The following is a 17,924-nucleotide window of genomic DNA, read 5'->3' as shown; positions in this document are numbered from 1 at the left end:
TGTCATCGTGAGTCAAATCAGATCCGAGGACTGGTTTGTCACGATAGATCTAAAAGACGCCTATTTTCACGTATCCATCCTTCCATGTCACAGGAGGTTCCTGAGGTTCGCTTTCGGGGGCGAAGCTTACCAATATCGGGTTCTTCCGTTCGGCCTAGCACTCTTTCCCCGCACATTCACCAATTGTATGGATGCAGCACTTGCTCCACTGAGACTTCAGGGCATCCGCATACTGAATTATATCGACGACTGGCTCATTCTGGCCCAGTCTCGAGAAATGGCAGTTCGGCATCGAGATGTCGTCCTTGGCCACATTCAAAAATTGGGGTTGAGACTCAACACAAAGAAGAGTGTGTTAGAACCGTCCCAGTCCACAACGTTTCTAGGCGTTGTGTGGAACTCGACTACGATGCAGGCACGCTTGTCTCCGGCGCGTATCGAGTCCATTCTGGCGATGGTGTCCAAGTTAAAGCTAGGCCAGGCCACTACTGTAAAGCAATTCCAAAGACTGCTGGGCCTCATGGCAGTGGCATCCAACATTATACCTTTGGGCCTTCTACACATGAGGCCCCTTCAGTGGTGGCTGAAAGCCAAGGGGTTTTCCCCCAAGGGGAATCCATTTCGTATGATCAGAGTAACGTGCAGATGCCTTCGTTCTCTAATAATATGGAAGAAACCTTGGTTCCTGTCCCAAGGGCCAGTGTTAGGAGCGTCATGTCGCCGGAAAACCGTTTCGACAGACGCCTCCCTCACTGGCTGGGGCGCGGTCATGGACGGCCGCTTTGCCAGGGGTCTGTGGCAGGACCATCATCATTCTTGGCACATAAATTGTCTAGAGATGTTGGCTGTGTTCAGGGCTCTGAGGAGCTTCCTTCCAGACATCAAGGGTTACCATGTCCTAGTACGATCGGACAATACATCAGTGGTAGCTGATGGTACCACAATTTACCATGTTATAGGATGATTTATCATGATATACCACATTCTAGAATGATTTACCAGGATTATAGCATGATTTACCATGATTTATCACATTGCTAGCATTATTTGCCATGATACACCATGTAATAGTATTATTTACTATGATTTACCATGTACCAAAAATTATTGTCTTATAATAGTCAACATGGAAAAACAGGTTTGCTTTAGTGCAGAATACTGGTGAAAATCAGGTCTGTCAAAATGAAAATGAGCCAATAAGTGGTCTTCTACTGCCCTCCGCTGGCCATTATACTTATTAATAAAAAGTTTTCACATGTTCTTTTGCACTCATATGTAGACATATGCTTACACACACACACACACACACACACACACACACACACACACACACACACACACACACAAATGGTGTTGTTGTTTTTTTCAATGCTATTGGGATGTGTCATTATAAAAATATACTTTAATGGTCTATAAGCATTTCACATATTTCTTTGTGAAGCTAGATGAGGACGGGACCTTTCAAACAAGCTGTCCCACAAGAATCTAGGTGGTCTAGGTAGGGAGTTACAGCTGTTCCAAGCCGGAGGTCCAAGCCAATTGTTTTGAACATATATTAATGCAAATACTTTTCTTCTTTCATATGTGCAAAAAATTGAAATTAATGAAATTATACCACAGAGACATTCTTCAATATGCAAACGATTGAACTTGATTTAATTAATTGATTGTTAATGTTACTTATTTTCATATTTGTTTTTAAAAAAAAAACATTGTATTAGTCTGGCAATAAAATACAGTTTTGTTTTCTATGACTTGGTTTGATTCAATGTATTTTTAATGGCACGTTTTTCATATTAACTCTAATAAAAATGCTTAAACACATTTTGTTATAGCTAAAGATATTTGCAATTAATGGTAGGTTAAAAAAAGCTTATTACAGGTTTCCCATTTAAAACGCAATTTTTAGTTTTCATTTTAATCATATAATTTTATTGGAAAAAATGTCTCAAATTTTCATGTTTAGTCAATAATGCATGCTTACAAACACACACACACACACACACACACACACACACACACACACACACACACACACTTTTGGGATGTTTTTGTGAAAATCTAATTTAGTTTAATATAGTTGATAAAATCTAATTTAGTTTGGTTGAATATTTAGGTAATATAGTTTAATAATATTAAATTATATTACCAGTCCATCATAATAATAAAAAAAATAGCTTTAAGAAGTAAAATGGCCAGCAGAGGGCAGTAGAAGACCTCTTATTGGCTCACTTTCATTTTAAACAACTTGGTTTCACAACTCCATAATGCATGCTTACACACACACACACACACACACACACACACACACACACACACACACACACACACACACACACACACGTGGGATATGTTATTTTTGAAATCTCTTTTAATGGTCTATAAGCATTTCACATATTTCTTTGTGATGTAATAATATACAACTAATTTTAAAACAATAGCTTTAAGCATTTGTTTGTAAGCCAATGCTGTATGGAATTACTTTTGTGCCAATAATAATGAACGTAACTTTTCAAGAAACTGATGAAAATATAAATTGAAACTGAAAAAAATATCTTTGAAACTGAAAAAGAATAAATCGCGGGCACATTTTTTTACTTCGTTCTTAATACACGGCATGTTTTGCTAACTATTTCTCATATTTCGTTCGCTGATCTGAACTTACAAATGCGCTTCCAGAATTTTCAGTTACGCTTCTGAAGTTTTCGTTTACGCTCCCTGAGTTTTCGTTTGCAGTTCTGACACATATCTCTCGTGGGGGCGGGGCTAGTAGCAGTGTGTTCTCATTGGCTTCTGAGTTTTTGATTGACAGCTTCGTGACCTGGAAGTGAAGACGTCAGTTTTGTGTTTACATGTTTGAATGTGAGCGTCTGTAAGTGCAGCTTTCTATTTCATTTTACTGATATTAAGTTTGTGTATTTATTTGCTGGTACACTATATTGTTGAGATGATTTCTTATAGAAGGAATAGTAGCCTACAGACGAATGATATCATTATCATTAGTCATCGTCACTATCAGGATACTGGATACTCGTGGTAAGTCTTTTTTTTTTAAATATATATACAATACTAATACTATTTATAATACAGTACTTGCTTTTTAAGGTGGTGAGGCATTTTAGAGCTCAGTGAGCCCATAACATTATACAGTGTTGTCTTGATTCAACTGTTAGCCCAATCATTACATGACTTGTTTATCTACATACGATTATGTCTTAGATTAGATCATAGTTGCTTCGATTAGATAATATTCCTCCCAGCCACCCCAAACAACATTGGGCTACAGTACTGTACAGTATCTGTACTGTGTAGCCTACAGTACAAAAAGTACTGTATCAGACAATGACCGATGCCATTGGACCAGAGCGCTGTCAATCACTGCCTGATTCAACCTTGGCAATGTAAAGCCTTTTTTTACCATGCCAATAAAGCTATTTAAACCTGAATTTCCCAATTTCTGATGAATATGTGATGCAGAGTTTTTGAACTCAGACCACGTCTCTGTTCATGATATGTAAACACACAATTATTTTGAAGTATCACCCTGGTCACAATATTTATTCTGATTACTTTTGTGTGATAAAGATGACTGATAAAGCTATTATATGTAGCTAGTATGAGTAACAAAATGCTTTTTCTGTGTCCATATTTGACTAATAATAATGCAAAAATGTTCACTTCAAATTAACATTTCTGAGAAAAATGTTTAATCTTTAATACTCTTTAATAATAAATATATGTCCAAATTCAAAACTTAATACATGCAAGTAATTATGACTGAAAACATCCAGCAACTAGGGAATACACAGCCATGGATATATGTTTATATATAGGGCTATAACACCCATCTACTGGTTACACAACAGTATTACAGATGATAAATGGTGCATGACTCAGATGTAAATATTTAGTACTGTAAAATCCCTTAAAACATTTATATAATTTGTTTGAAATAAATATTTTAAGTCTTCAACTTGTTACTGTATGTGGGAGTTCAAATCAGTTTGTATTGATTATAATATGTTTCCTTTCTCATTTTCCAGGGAGTTGAGCAACTTTTCCATAAACAAAATTCTGATGCTGACACAGAGGATGGAGTGATAGTACCAGAGATACACTGTCCACATCAGACAATAATCTTACTTTGTTCAGACACATCACATTTGAACGACTGGGATCTTGATCTTCAGACACCTGATTTATTTTGTTTTTATAAAATAGCAAATATTTTAATTTCCTCTAGATCAAAACAAACACAGTTCACAAGTACACAAGAGGTTGCACTTGATTTATATTAGTTTATGCTGATCATGGATTAGCATACGAACAGCATATGAATGTTAAGGGGATAGTTCACCCAAAAATACAATTCTCACTTATTTTACTCACCCTCATGCTGTCCCAGATGCATTTTACTTTCTTTCTACGGATAAACACGAATTAAGATTTAAAGGAAAGTAATCCATCTCTGCGAGTCCTAAAGATGCTTTAAAAACCACACACAGTGACCGTGATGTCCATGCGACCTCAGTGGATGAATCAATGCCTTCTGGAGTGAAACAATAGGCTAGACAAGAAAAATACTAATAATGTAAATTGTAAACCGTTTAAAACTATTAAAACTCACTTCCGACCAACTGTCATATGTACATGAATTACAATCCACTTGTATTATATGGACTCACAGAGATGGATTATTTCCTTAAAAATCTTTGTTTATGTTTATGTGAAGAAAGAAAGTCATATACATCTGAGATGGCATGAAGTGAGTAAATGATGAGAGAATTCTCATTTTTTGGGCGGACTATCCTTGTACCCACCCAGTCACTGCTTTGTTACTTTTACTATAACAGGAACTGTTCAAAGGATCATAGCATCATTTAAAATGTATATGAATTTTAAATATGTATTCTGTATTTGTAATTGTGCATTTTGTATAGTAATGTATATCATGATAATACTGTGCATTACATGTATAGTATGCAGGTAATGTTTTGTGGATTCTGGTCTTTCCTGTCACAACATTATTGCATCCAAGACTTTCACTTTGATACTTGTGTATATGCCGTATTGACAATAAAGAATGTACATTTATTTGAATTCATATTTGTAATTACTTTCATTTAACTGGTTGTATAAATCACAATTGAAACTGTTGATGATTGTTAAAATTTTAATTTAAAATTTTAAATGTTAGAAGATAATATTAACTAAATTAAATAACTAAATAAAATTATCAGCATGATAAAAAACATTCTTTGTGTGACATATGTAATGAAATGCCCTTTGAGGTCTGTATCATTTGACAACAGGCCACGATTGTAATTTTTATATTGTTTAAATTCCTCTTATGTAAGTGATCATTAATGTTGATGGTGTAAATGCATATGCTGACAATGAGTAATGTGATGGACATGGTTGCCAACCTTGATTACCTGGTTGAAGTGAAACTTTCTTCTTGACGGCTGAATATCACACACTATGCTAGTATTATTTTTAAATTGTAACAGCTCAACCTAATCAGAGCCTAACATGCAAAAGAATCATCAGAAATAAACAAATATTCTCCGAAAACATTGGACACTATACAATATTTTCAGTATTATACAGTAGGCCTATTTTAATGTACAATTACACCTGAATAGTGAATAGACTCAATAGATCTCTTGCACACCTAAAAGCTTCTGTCGACAAAGTAGTAGCAGCAGGTAAATACAGATAAAATTAAAAATCAAACATAACTTAATATCAGTAAAATGAAATAGAAAGCTGCACTTACAGACGCTCACATTCAAACATGTAAACACAACACTGACGTCTTCACTTCCAGGTCACGAAGCTGTCAATCAAAAACTCAGAAGCCAATGAGAACACACTGCTACTAGCCCCGCCCCCACGAGAGATATGTGTCAGAACTGCGAACGAAAACTCAGGGAGCGTAAACGAAAACTTCAGAAGCGTAACTGAAAATTCTGGAAGCGCATTTGTAAGTTCAGATCAGCGAACGAAATATGAGAAATAGTTAGCAAAACATGCCGTGTATTAAGAACGAAGTAAAAAAATGTGCCCGCGATTTATTCTTTTTCAGTTTCAAAGATATTTTTTTCAGTTTCAATTTATATTTTCATCAGTTTCTTGAAAAGTTACGTTCATTATTATTGGCACAAAAGTAATTCCATAATGCTGAAAGCTGATAAAAAGATTAAACGTGTCTAATACAGCTGCTCCCTCTAGTGGACAACAGTGGTATTACAGCCTATATAGAGTTGAAATGAATGAATGGAAATTTGTTTTTTCACTTATATCTCGGGAACGAGAAAGTGAAAAAATCTGAAACTCAGAACTTAGATAGTGTCCGAGGAGCCCTGTTGAACGAGACCATCCCGGTGTTGGTGGCCGATCGGGGCCGGGAATTATGCCCCTTCAAAGGTATATCTTTTGGGGCTTATATCTCGGGAATTCCTAGCTATCCCACAAGAATCTAGGTGGTCTAGGTCGGGAGTTACAGCCGTTCAAATTCGGGGGTCTCTCGAATTAGCGATCTGCGGGGGGGTGGCTGCCGAGGCCCGCGACGATAGATTTCGATCAAGGCCCAAAAGAGGACATTGCCGTGAACGCCGACAATGGCGTTCACATGCGCATTAAGAATTGATTCTATAGTTATGTGCGTTTGAATATATATGCGCAGGTTTGTAATTCCTTACAAACCATGCCTAAACAAACTACTTGTCTATAAATTTTGATGCAGAATTTTATCTTATCACTTTGGGTAGGTACACGAACCGAAAAATTCCACAACGCTTTATCTGTAGAGTGGTATAGGGATCCTCCATAGGGAGAGGCTAGTTGGCACTTCAGCACTGCATTGTCATCAGGTCCAGGCGAAAGTCCTTCGTCAGATCTGGAAACGGCCTGGATCCAGAAGGCTGCGGGAAAACCTCGGGATAAACAAAGACACTAAAATTAGCGTAGATGCCATTCTTCTTATGATGTAACGAGTACATCAGGATATGAGGGAAGTGTTCCCAGTTCCGGCTGACCTAATCTAAGCAGCCTAATATTGAATTATAGAAGGCTATAGAGTGTTATGTGAATGCTAGGTCAAAGAGATGTGTTTTTAGTCTAGCTTTGAACTGACAGACTGTGTCTGCTTCCCGGACAATGTTAGGAAGATTGTTCCAAAGTTTTGGTGCTTTAGGAAAAGGATCAACCGCCACCAGTCGATTTATATATTCTAGGTATTATCAACTGGCCGGAGTTTTGAGATCGCAATAGACGTGAAGGACTATAATGCGTTAAGAGCTCGCTCAAGTACTGGGGAGCTAAACCATTTAGTGCTTTGTAAGTAATCAGCAATATTTTTAAATTTATACGATGTTTAATAGGGAGCCAATGCAGTGTTGACAGAACCGGGCTAATATGGTCGTACTTCCTGGTTCTGGTAAGAACTCTAGCGGCTGCGTTTTGACCTAGCTGTAGTTTGTTTATTAAGCGTGCAGGGCAACCACCCAGTAGAGCATTACAATAATCTAGCCTTGATATCATGAACGCATGAACTAGTTGTTCCGCATTTGTCAATGAGAGCATATGACGTAATTCAGATATATTTTTAAGATGGAAAAATGCGGTTTTACAGACACTAGACACGTGACTTTCAAATGAAATATTGGTATCAAAGAGCACACCCAGGTTCCTAACTGACGACGAAGACTTAACAGAGCAGCCATCAAGTGTTAGACGGTATTCTAGGTTGTTACGTGTGGAAGTTTTTTGTCCAATAATTAGAATCTCTGTTTTTTCAGAATTTAGTAGTAGGAAATTACTAGTCATCCAATTTTTGATGTCAACTATGCATTCCGATAATTTTGTGAATTGGTGAGTTTCGTTAGGTTTGGAAGAAATATAGAGCTGAGTATCATCAGCATAACAGTGAAAGCTAATTCCATGTTTCCTAATGATATCTCCTAAAGGTAGCATGTACAGAGTGAACAGCAGCGGTCCTAGTACTGAGCCTTGTGGTACGCCATACTGAACTTGTGATCGATAAGACATCTCTTCATTTACTGCTACAAACTGATAGCGGTCAGATAAATATGATTTAAACCATGCTAATGCAATTCCACTAATGCCAACATAGTTTTCTAGTCTATTTAAGAGAATGTTGTGGTCAATGGTAGCAGCACTAAGATCAAGTAACACTAATAGAGAGATACAACCACGATCGGATGATAAGAGCAAATCATTTGTGACTCTAATGAGAGCTGTCTCAGTGCTATGGTGCGGTCTAAATCCTGACTAGAAATCCTCGCAGATACCATTTCTTTTAAGAAAGGAACACAGTTGTGAGGATACTACCTTTTCTAGTATCTTTGACAGAAAAGGTAGATTTGAGATCAGCCTGTAATTGACTAATTCTGTAGGATCAAGTTGCGTTTTTTTAACAAGCGGTTTAATCATAGCCAGCTTAAAGGTTTTTGGTACGTATCCTAGAGACAAAGATGAATTAATTATGTTAAGAAGAGGATCTATGACTTCTGGAAGCATCTCTTTCAGTAGTTTAGTCGGTATAGGGTCTAACATACATGTTGTCGATTTAGATGAATTAACGAGTTTGCAAAATTCTTCCTCTCCTATGGCAACAAATGAATCAAATTTTACCTCGGGGAGACTATAATGCACTCCCTGATGTGATGCTGTAGTAGACGGTTGCATAGTTATAATTTTGTCCCTAATATTATCAATCTTATAAGTGAAGAAGTTCATAAAGTCATTACTGCTGTGTTTCTTGGAAACTTCTGGGCTTGAAGCTTTCTTTTTCTTTAATGTAGCCACTTTTTCAAATAAATACCTTGGATTATGTTTATTTTCTTTTAATAGGGTTGAAAAATAAGCAGATCTAGCAGCTTTTAAAGCCTCTCTGTAAGCAATCGAGCTCTCCTTCCATGAAATCCGAAATACCTCTAGTTTTGTTTTCTTCCAGTTGCGCTCCATTTTTCTGGCTGCTCTCTTAAGGACCCGGGTGTGCTCGTTGTACCACGGTGTTGGACTATTTTCTTTGATCTTCTTTAAGCGCAACGGAGCAACTGTATCTAAAGTGCTGGAAAGGAGAGAGTTAAAAGTTTCTGTTGCAATATCAAGTTCTTCTAAGCTATCTGGGATGCTGAGACGATGAAACTGATTAGGAAGATTATTGATAAAGCAATCTTTAGTGGCAGACGTGATAGGTCTAACTAACTTGTAACACGGAGTTGGCTTTGCAGCCTTGGCTAAATGTAATTTACATGAGACTAGATAATGATCTGAGATGTCGTCGCTCTGCTGCAGAATTTCAACAGCATCAACATTGATTCCATGTGATAATATTAGATCTAGAGTATGATTACGACAATGAGTAGGTCCTGACACGTGTTGTCTAACTCCAATAGAGTTAAGAATGTCTTTAAATGCCAATCCCATTGCATCTTTTCCATTATCTACATGTATATTAAAATCACCAACAATTAGGACTTTATCTGCAGTCAATACTAATTCTGATAGAAAGTCAGCAAATTCTTTGATAAAATCTTTATGGTGCCCTGGTGGCCTGTATACAGTTGCCAGCAGAATTCTCAAACTTGATTTATCTTTTACATTATATATTTTTACATTAAGCACCAACACCTCAAAAGAAATATATTTTAAACTAGATTTTTTAGTGGTTTTGAAAATATTACTATAAATTACAGCAACACCTCCCCCTTTGCCTTTCAGGCGAGGTTCATGTTTATAACAGTAATCATGAGGGGTGGACTCATTTAAAGTAATGTAATCGTCTGGTTTTAGCCAGGTTTTTGTCATACACAGCACATCTAGGTTATAATCTGAAATCATATCATTAACTATGAGTGCTTTTGAAGTAAGGGATCGAATATTCAGCAACCCAAGCTTTATCGTTTGCTCATCTGTATTATATCTATTTTTTATTTGTTGAATATCAATTACATTTTTAACCTTAGATCGGTTTGGGCGTTTTTTGGATTTCCAAATTCGGGGAACAGACACAGTCTCTATATGATGATATCTAGGTGAAAGAGCCTCTATGTGATGGGATTTATCTGACCTTGGTGACGCGAGGCCGCTAGCAGACGGTCGGTTTAGCCAGTTTGTCTGCTTCCTGACCTGAGCCCCAGATTGTCATGTTTTGTCTCTAAGACTATGAGCCAAATTACTAGAGAGAAGAGCAGCACCATCCCAGGAGGGATGAATACCATCTCTTTTCAACAGGTCAGGTTTGCCCCAAAAACCTTTCCAATTGTCTATGAATTCTATATTATTTTGCGGACACCACTTAGACAGCCAGCCATTGCGTGATGACAATCTGCTAACTATCTCATCACTCCTTCGAACAGGAAGGGGGCCAGAGCAAATTACAGTGCCTGACATCGTACTTGCGAGTTCAAACAACTCTTTAATATTAATTTTGGTGATCTCCGACTGGCGGAGTCGAACATCATTAGTGCCGACGTGAATAACAATCTTAGAGAATTTACGATTAGCATTAGCCAGCACTTTTAAATTTGCTTTGATGTCAGGCGCTCTGGCTCCCGGCAAACATGTGACTATGTTGGCTGATGTCCCTATTTTCACGTTCCGTGTAATAGAATCGCCAATTACCAGGGCACAATCAACAGAATTCTCAGTGGGTGTTTCACTGAGTGGGGCAAATCGATTTGTTGTGGTAATCGGAACGGAAGAGTGGTTTTTTGATCCGTGACTAGAGCGATCCCTCACTGTCACCCATCTGCCTGGCTGCACAGGCAATAATTCAGCCGGAACCGAATCATGTAAAGAGTTCACTATGCTAGGCGCATCCAAAGTAGAATCTAAAGCTCTAGCACACTTACTATCCTCAATTAAAGTTTGGATGCGTGTTTCTAATTCTGAAATCTTCTCCGTCAGCCTGACTGTTTCCTTGCATTTATCACATATAAACCCTATATTGCCGACGGGGAAGACTATGCTAAACATGTAACATGAAGTGCAGGTGACAATAACAGGACAAGACATTACTCACCGTGTTTGTTGACTGATTCTTACTCACCTGGGCTTTTTATGAACTCAGAGGCGCGGGCGCGCGAGAGAAAAATAAATGAATAACTGAGCGCACGGGTGGCGCGTTAACAGGCTAGCGAGTTACTAGCGTGTTGTTCTAACAATAACGGAAGCTAGCGATGTCAGGTTAATCTGAGATGTTGTCTAAGCTGTATTTAGTAGTTTAAACAACTAGAAATGGTAGTAAATGATGGTTCAAAACAGAAAGAAATACAAAGCTAATACGAGGCTTAGACGGAGCTTACGGCCTCGAAGCAAACAAAACACAGAAGGTATGATTTAATATGATTCTAGTATGATTTATCATAGTTTACCATGATTTACCATGTTATAGAATGATTTACCATGTTATAGAATGATTAACCATGATATACCACATTCTAGAATGATTTACCATGATTGTAGCATGATTTACCATGATTCATCACATTGCTAGCATGATTTGCCATGATACACCAAGTAATAGTATTATTTACTATGATTTACCATGTTTCTATTGTGATTTACCATGATTTAGCACATTGCTAGCATTGATGTGAAGTGTCAATAGCAATGAAGTGATAAACTGACAAAAAATGATTGTCTTATAATAGTTAACATGGAAAAACAGGTTTGTTTTAGTGCAGAATAGTTGTGAAAACCAAGTCTGTGAAAATGAAACTGAGCCAATAAGTGGTCTTCTACTGCCCTCTGCTGGCCATTATACTTATTAATAAAGTGTTTTCACAGGTCTCTTATTTAGACATATGCTTACACACACACAAACACACACACACACACACACACACACACACACACAAAGTGATTTAGATGAATGTTGTTGTTGATTTTTTCAATGCTATTGGGATGTGTCATTATGAAAATATACGTTAATGGTCTATAAGCATTTCACATAATGTCTTTGTAATCTATTAATCCGATTATTCAGCATTTATTCAGAAATATAGGACTACACACACACATTCTGTTGTAGATACAGACATTTGAACTATGTGATGGAATTTTTTTTTTACTGCAAGTCTCCTTCAGGATTCACATCTCAATGTGCCACAATAGTCAGTATCAATACTTCAATAGATGAATTTTGTGACTAAATGTGAGTGTAAATGTTAAAATAGTGATTTTATAAAGTCTAAATAAGAATTATAGAATTATATTAGTAGCATGACGAAATGACTATTTTAAACAGCAGGGGGCAGTAGAATACCACTTATTGGCTTAATATGCCATTATGTACATTACATTTTCACCTTTTTAACTGTTTAAAAGGCATATTTGCTCCAATTTTTCTGAAAATTGTCATGCCTATTTAGAGTCACATGTTCTGACTTGTTTTTAAGAAGATCTGAGCATTCATTGAAGAGATATAGGCTTTCAGGGACACTTGGTCAAGGCCACATTTTGAAGTGACCCTATTAAAGTCATCCAAATGCAGAAGTTCAACTTTTTCTGATAATTATTGACCTAGAGAGTCCAGAGTATTGTACTGCACTGATTTTGAACATTATGATATGAACATTATATGATCTTAGCTGAAAAAGACCATTTACAGCCAATACAAGCAATTTACCATAGGAAATACATGGTTTTAAAGCTTTTCAGCAGTTATAGCGCCAACTATTGTCCGATCGCCATAAAACATTGCATGCTTCTTCATGATGTTATGTCACATATGCTCACCAATTTTTGTGAAGTTTTGAGTTTTTATTAATGATTTATAGGCTTTTGAGTGTGTTTTGACACGCCCCTTTTTATAAATGATCCTGTTATAGCAAACCAAAGGGCAAAGTTCGACTTTTTTTCGATAATTATTGATCTAGAGAGTCCATAGAATTGTCCTAGACTGGTCTGTTCCAAAAAATAGGGACTACTTCGCAAAAGTAGGTTTTGGACAAAATTCGACATAGCGGAAAGGTTTACTTGCCTAAATCGAAATTGGAGATATACATTTTGTCTGTCTTGAGCCAAGGATTACAGTGGTGTAAAAAGCTTGAGGGTAGGACCAAAGGTCTAGGAGGTGTGAGTAATTTAGTACTTTTGGTTGCTGTAGCGCCACCTATGGGCCAATCGGGGTCATACTCTGATAGGTTGTCCCCAAATTGAGGCCTACCATCTGGCTGAGTTTCAAGTCTCTGGGCCTTACGGTTTGGGCTGCACGATGCGTTTAAAGGGGATTTTTTTTTTCAAATAGCAATTAAAATAGGTTTTCAGCACTTCGTGCTTGAACACCTAATAATAATGAGACCTTTTTGACAGTTATAGCGCCACCTATGGTCCGATCTCCATGAAACTTTTCATGCTTCTTCACCATGTTCTGACACATATGCTCATCAATTTTTGTGAAGTTCTGAGTTTTTATTTATGATTTATAGGCTTTTGAGTGTATTTGCCACGCCCCTTTTTCTAAATGACCCTGTTACAGCCACCAAAATGCAAAATTTAAACTTTTTTCGATAATTATTGATCTAGAGAGTCCAGAGAATAGGCCTAGACTGGTTTGGTTCCGATCGGGCGAAAAACCAGGGACTAGTTCGCAAAAGTAGGTTTGGACAAAATCCGACATAAATTTTTTGTTGTTTGCTTAAATCGAAATGGGAGATATACATCTTTTCCGTCTTGAGCCAAGGATTACAGTGGTGCAAAAGCTTGGGGCTAGGAGCAACGGTCTATGAGTTATGAGCAATTAAGTACTTTTGGTTGCTGTAGCGCCACCTAAAGGCCAATCGGGGTCATACTCTGATAGGTTCTCCCCAAAACTGTGGCCTACCATCTGGCCGAGTTTCATGTCTCTAGGCCTTACAGTTTGGAATGCACGATGCGTTTTATGGGGATTTTTTTTATTCAAATAGCAATTACAATAGGATTTCAGCACTTCGTACTTGAACACCTAATAATAATGAGACCTTTTTGACAGTTATAGCGCCACCTATGGTCCGATCTCCATGAAACTTTTCATGCTTCTTCACCATATTATGACACATATGCTCATCAATTTTTGTGAAGTTTTGACTTTTCGTTTAGGATTTATAGGCTTTTGACTGTATCTTGCCCCGCCCCTTTTCTAAATGACCCTGTTACAGCCACCCAAATGTAAAATTTCAACTTTTTTTGATAATTTTTGATCTAGAGAGTCCAGAGAATATGCCTAGACTGGTTTGGTTCCAATCGGGCAAAAAACTAGGGACTAGTTCGCAAAAGTAGGTTTTGGACAAAATTCGACATAGCGGAAAAGTTTACTTGCCTAAATCGAAATTGGAGATATACATTTTGTCTGGCCTGAGCCAAGGATTACAGTGATGTAAAAAGCTTGAGGCTAGGACCAACGGTCGATGAGTTTTGAGCAATTTAGTACTTTTGGTTGCTGTAGCACCACCTATGGGCCAATCGGGGTCATACTCTGATAGGTTCTCCCCAAAAGTGTGGCCTACCATCTGGCCGAGTTTCAAGTCTCTAGGCCTTACGGTTTGGGCTGCACGATGCGTTTTACGGGATTTTTTTTCAAATAGCAATTACAATAGGTTTTCAGCACTTTGTGCTTGAACACCTAATAATAATGAGACCTTTTGTGACAGTTATAGCGCCACCTATGGTCCGATCTCCATGAAACTTTGCATGCTTCTTCACTATGTTCTGACACATATGCTCATCAATTTTTGTGAAGTTCTGAATTTTTATTTATGATTTATAGGCTTTTGGGTGTTTTTGCCACGCCCCTTTTTCTAAATGACCCTGTTACAGCCACCCAAATGCAAAATTTCAACTTTTTTTTCGATAATTATTGATCTAGAGCATTGGTTCCCAACAGGGGGGTCGCGGCCCACAAGGGGGCCTCAGCAAGCTCTGTGGGGGGTCGCATCATATTTTGAAAAGTTTGGAGCAATGAGCATTAAACAAAAGTCCTTAACTTTTTCCTGTTCAAAATTTATATAATGAGCGAGTTCATCATGAATCCATCAATCCGTGTTTTTGTCTTATCCTGAACCACTATGGTACACCTATAATAAGTGTTTACATTGGGACTATTTTACACTGGTTCGGATCGCTGCCGCTGCGGAGTAGCCCAGAACCGGCGTGACTCGTCCTAGACGTACACAGAGAGGTAGTTCCGGCTACAACGTTCTTTCGAAAGACGCATTATTCTGTTAATAAACGCAAGTTTACTATCGCTCGCTTAAGTGCCAAAAACGTAAAAAATAAAGCCTCACAGTGATAAAGCCTCACAAATAACGTGCAAGTATTGAGGCCCCAGACAGCAGTCATTTAGTAATAGCCTATATTCTTTCTTTTTTTACCTACACACCAGTGGGAATATTTTTGGTTTTGCATTTCAAATAGGGCCAATATATAGGCTTCTCCTAGGCTTACGTTTTTAAATTACAAAGGGCCTACTGATGTTTTTGTTATTGTATTTTCAATATTATAGGCTATTATTTGTGCATAAACCTATCTGGTTATAGTAAACATACAATTTGTTTGAAAACAACATATTTTGTCATCCTTGCGGCAAGCTTACAAGAGCGATAATATCATTAAATGTGAAGGGGGGCCCTAAAATATTTTATTGGGAAAAAGGGGGTCTCAGACAAAAAAAGGTTGGGAACCACTGATCTAGAGAGTCCAGAGAATAGGCCTAGACTGGTTTGGTTCCGATCGGGCGAAAAACCAGGGACTAGTTCGCAAAAGTAGGTTTTGGACAAAATCCGACATAACTTTTTTGCTTAAATCAAAATCAGAGATATACACCTTGTCCGTCTTGAGCCAAGGATTACAGTGGTGTAAAAAGCTTGAGGCTAGGTCAAACGGTCGAGGAGTTAAGAGCAATTTAGTACTTTTGGTTGCTGTAGCGCCACCTATCGGCCAATCGGGGTCATACTCTGATAGGTTGTCCCCAAAGTGAGGCCTACCATCTGGCTGAGTTTCAAGTCTCTGGGCCTTACTGTTTGGGCTGCACGATGCGTTTTAGGGGATTTTTTTTTTTCAAATAGCAATTACAACAGGTTTTCAGCACTTCGTGCTTGAACACCTAATAATAATGAGACCTTTTTGACAGTTATAGCGCCACCTATGGTCCAATCTCCATGAAACTTTGCATGCTTCTTCACCATGTTCTGACACATATGCTCATCAATTTTTGTGAAGTTCTGAGTTTTTATTTATGATTTATAGGCTTTTGAGTGTATTTGCCACGCCCCTTTTTCTAAATGACCCTGTTACAGCCACCCAAATGCAAAATTTCAACTTTTTTTTCGATAATTATTGATCTAGAGAGTCCAGAGAATAGGCCTAGACTGGTTTGGTTCCGATCAGGCGAAAAACCAGGGACTAGTTTGCAAAAGTAGGTTTTGGACAAAATCCGACATACTTTTTTGCTTAAATCGAAATTGGAGATATACATCATGTCCATCTTGTGCCAAGGATTACAGTGGTGTAAAAAGCTTGGGGCTATGACCAACGGTCTATGAGTTATGAGCAATTTAGTACTTTTGGTTGCTGTAGCGCCACCTATGGGCCAATCGGGGTCATACTCTGATAGGTTCTCCCCAAAAGTGTGGCCTACCATCTGGCCGAGTTTCAAGTCTCTAGGCCTTACGGTTTGGGCTGCACGATGCGTTTTATGGGATTTTTTTACAAATAGCAATTACAATAGGTTTTCAGCACTTTGTGCTTGAACACCTAATAATAATGAGACCTTTTGTGACAGTTATAGCGCCACCTATGGTCCGATCTCCATGAAACTTTGCATGCTTCTTCGCAATGTTCTGACACATATGCTCATCAATTTTTGTGAAGTTCTGAGTTTTTATTTATGATTTATAGGCTTTTGAGTGTATTTGCCATGCCCCTTTTTCTAAATGACCCTGTTACAGCCACCCAATTGCAAAATTTCAACTTTTTTTCGATAATTATTGATCTAGAGAGTCCAGAGAATTGTCCTAGACTGGTCTGGTTCCGATCAGGCGAAAAACCAGGGACTAGTTCGCAAAAGTAGGTTTTGGACAAAATCGGACATAACTTTTTTGCTTAAATCGAAATTGGAGATATACATTGTGTCCGTCTTGAGCCAAAGACCACAGTGGTGTAAAAAGCTTGAGGCTAGGTCAAACGGTCTATGAGTTATGAGCAATTTAGTACTTTTGGTTGCTGTAGCACCACCTATGGGCCAATCGGGGTCATACTCTCTCTGATAGGTTCTCCCCAAAAGTGTGGCCTACCATCTGGCCGAGTTTCAAGTCTCTAGGCCTTACGGTTTGGGCTGCACGATGCGTTTTACGGGATTTTTTTTTTCAAATAGCAATTACAATAGGTTTTCAGCACTTCGTGCTTGAACACCTAATAATAATGAGACCTTTTGTGACAGTTATAGCGCCACCTATGGTCCGATCTCCATGAAACTTTGCATGCTTCTTCACCATGTTCGGACACATATGCTCATCAATTTATGTGAAGTTCTGAGTTTTTATTTATGATTTATAGGCTTTTGAGTGTATTTGCAACGCCCCTTTTTCTAAATGACCCTGTTACAGCCACCCAAATGCAAAATTTCAACTTTTTTTCGATAATTATTGATCTAGAGAGTCCAGAGAATTGTCCTAGACTGGTCTGGTTCCGATCGGGCGAAAAACCAGGGACTAGTTCGCAAAAGTAGGTTTTGGACAAAATCGGACATAACTTTTTTGCTTAAATCGAAATTGGAGATATACATTTTGTCCGTCTTAAGCCAAAGATCACAGTGGTGTAAAAAGCTTGAGGCTAGGTCAAACGGTCGAGGAGTTAAGAGCAATTTAGTACTTTTGGTTGCTGTAGCGCCACCTATCGGCCAATCGGGGTCATAC

The 17,924-nt window shown here is 38.0% G+C and overlaps 1 long non-coding RNA gene across 1 annotated transcript; it reads left to right on the top strand.

The window, feature by feature from the left end:
* The first annotated feature begins 2,850 nt into the window (after positions 1–2,850).
* On the top strand, positions 2,851–5,100 carry LOC143738982 (uncharacterized). Its single transcript, XR_013204116.1, has 2 exons — positions 2,851–3,036; positions 4,044–5,100. It is a non-coding gene; the product is annotated as an uncharacterized LOC143738982 (long non-coding RNA).
* The last annotated feature ends 12,824 nt before the right edge of the window (positions 5,101–17,924 follow it).

The sequence above is a fragment of the Siphateles boraxobius genome, unplaced genomic scaffold (genome assembly GCF_051911475.1).
Source record: "Siphateles boraxobius isolate OS27281-9 unplaced genomic scaffold, OSU_SipBor_1 16, whole genome shotgun sequence".
Lineage (NCBI taxonomy): Eukaryota > Metazoa > Chordata > Actinopteri > Cypriniformes > Leuciscidae > Siphateles > Siphateles boraxobius.
This window is presented reverse-complemented; position numbering and strand designations above follow the sequence as displayed.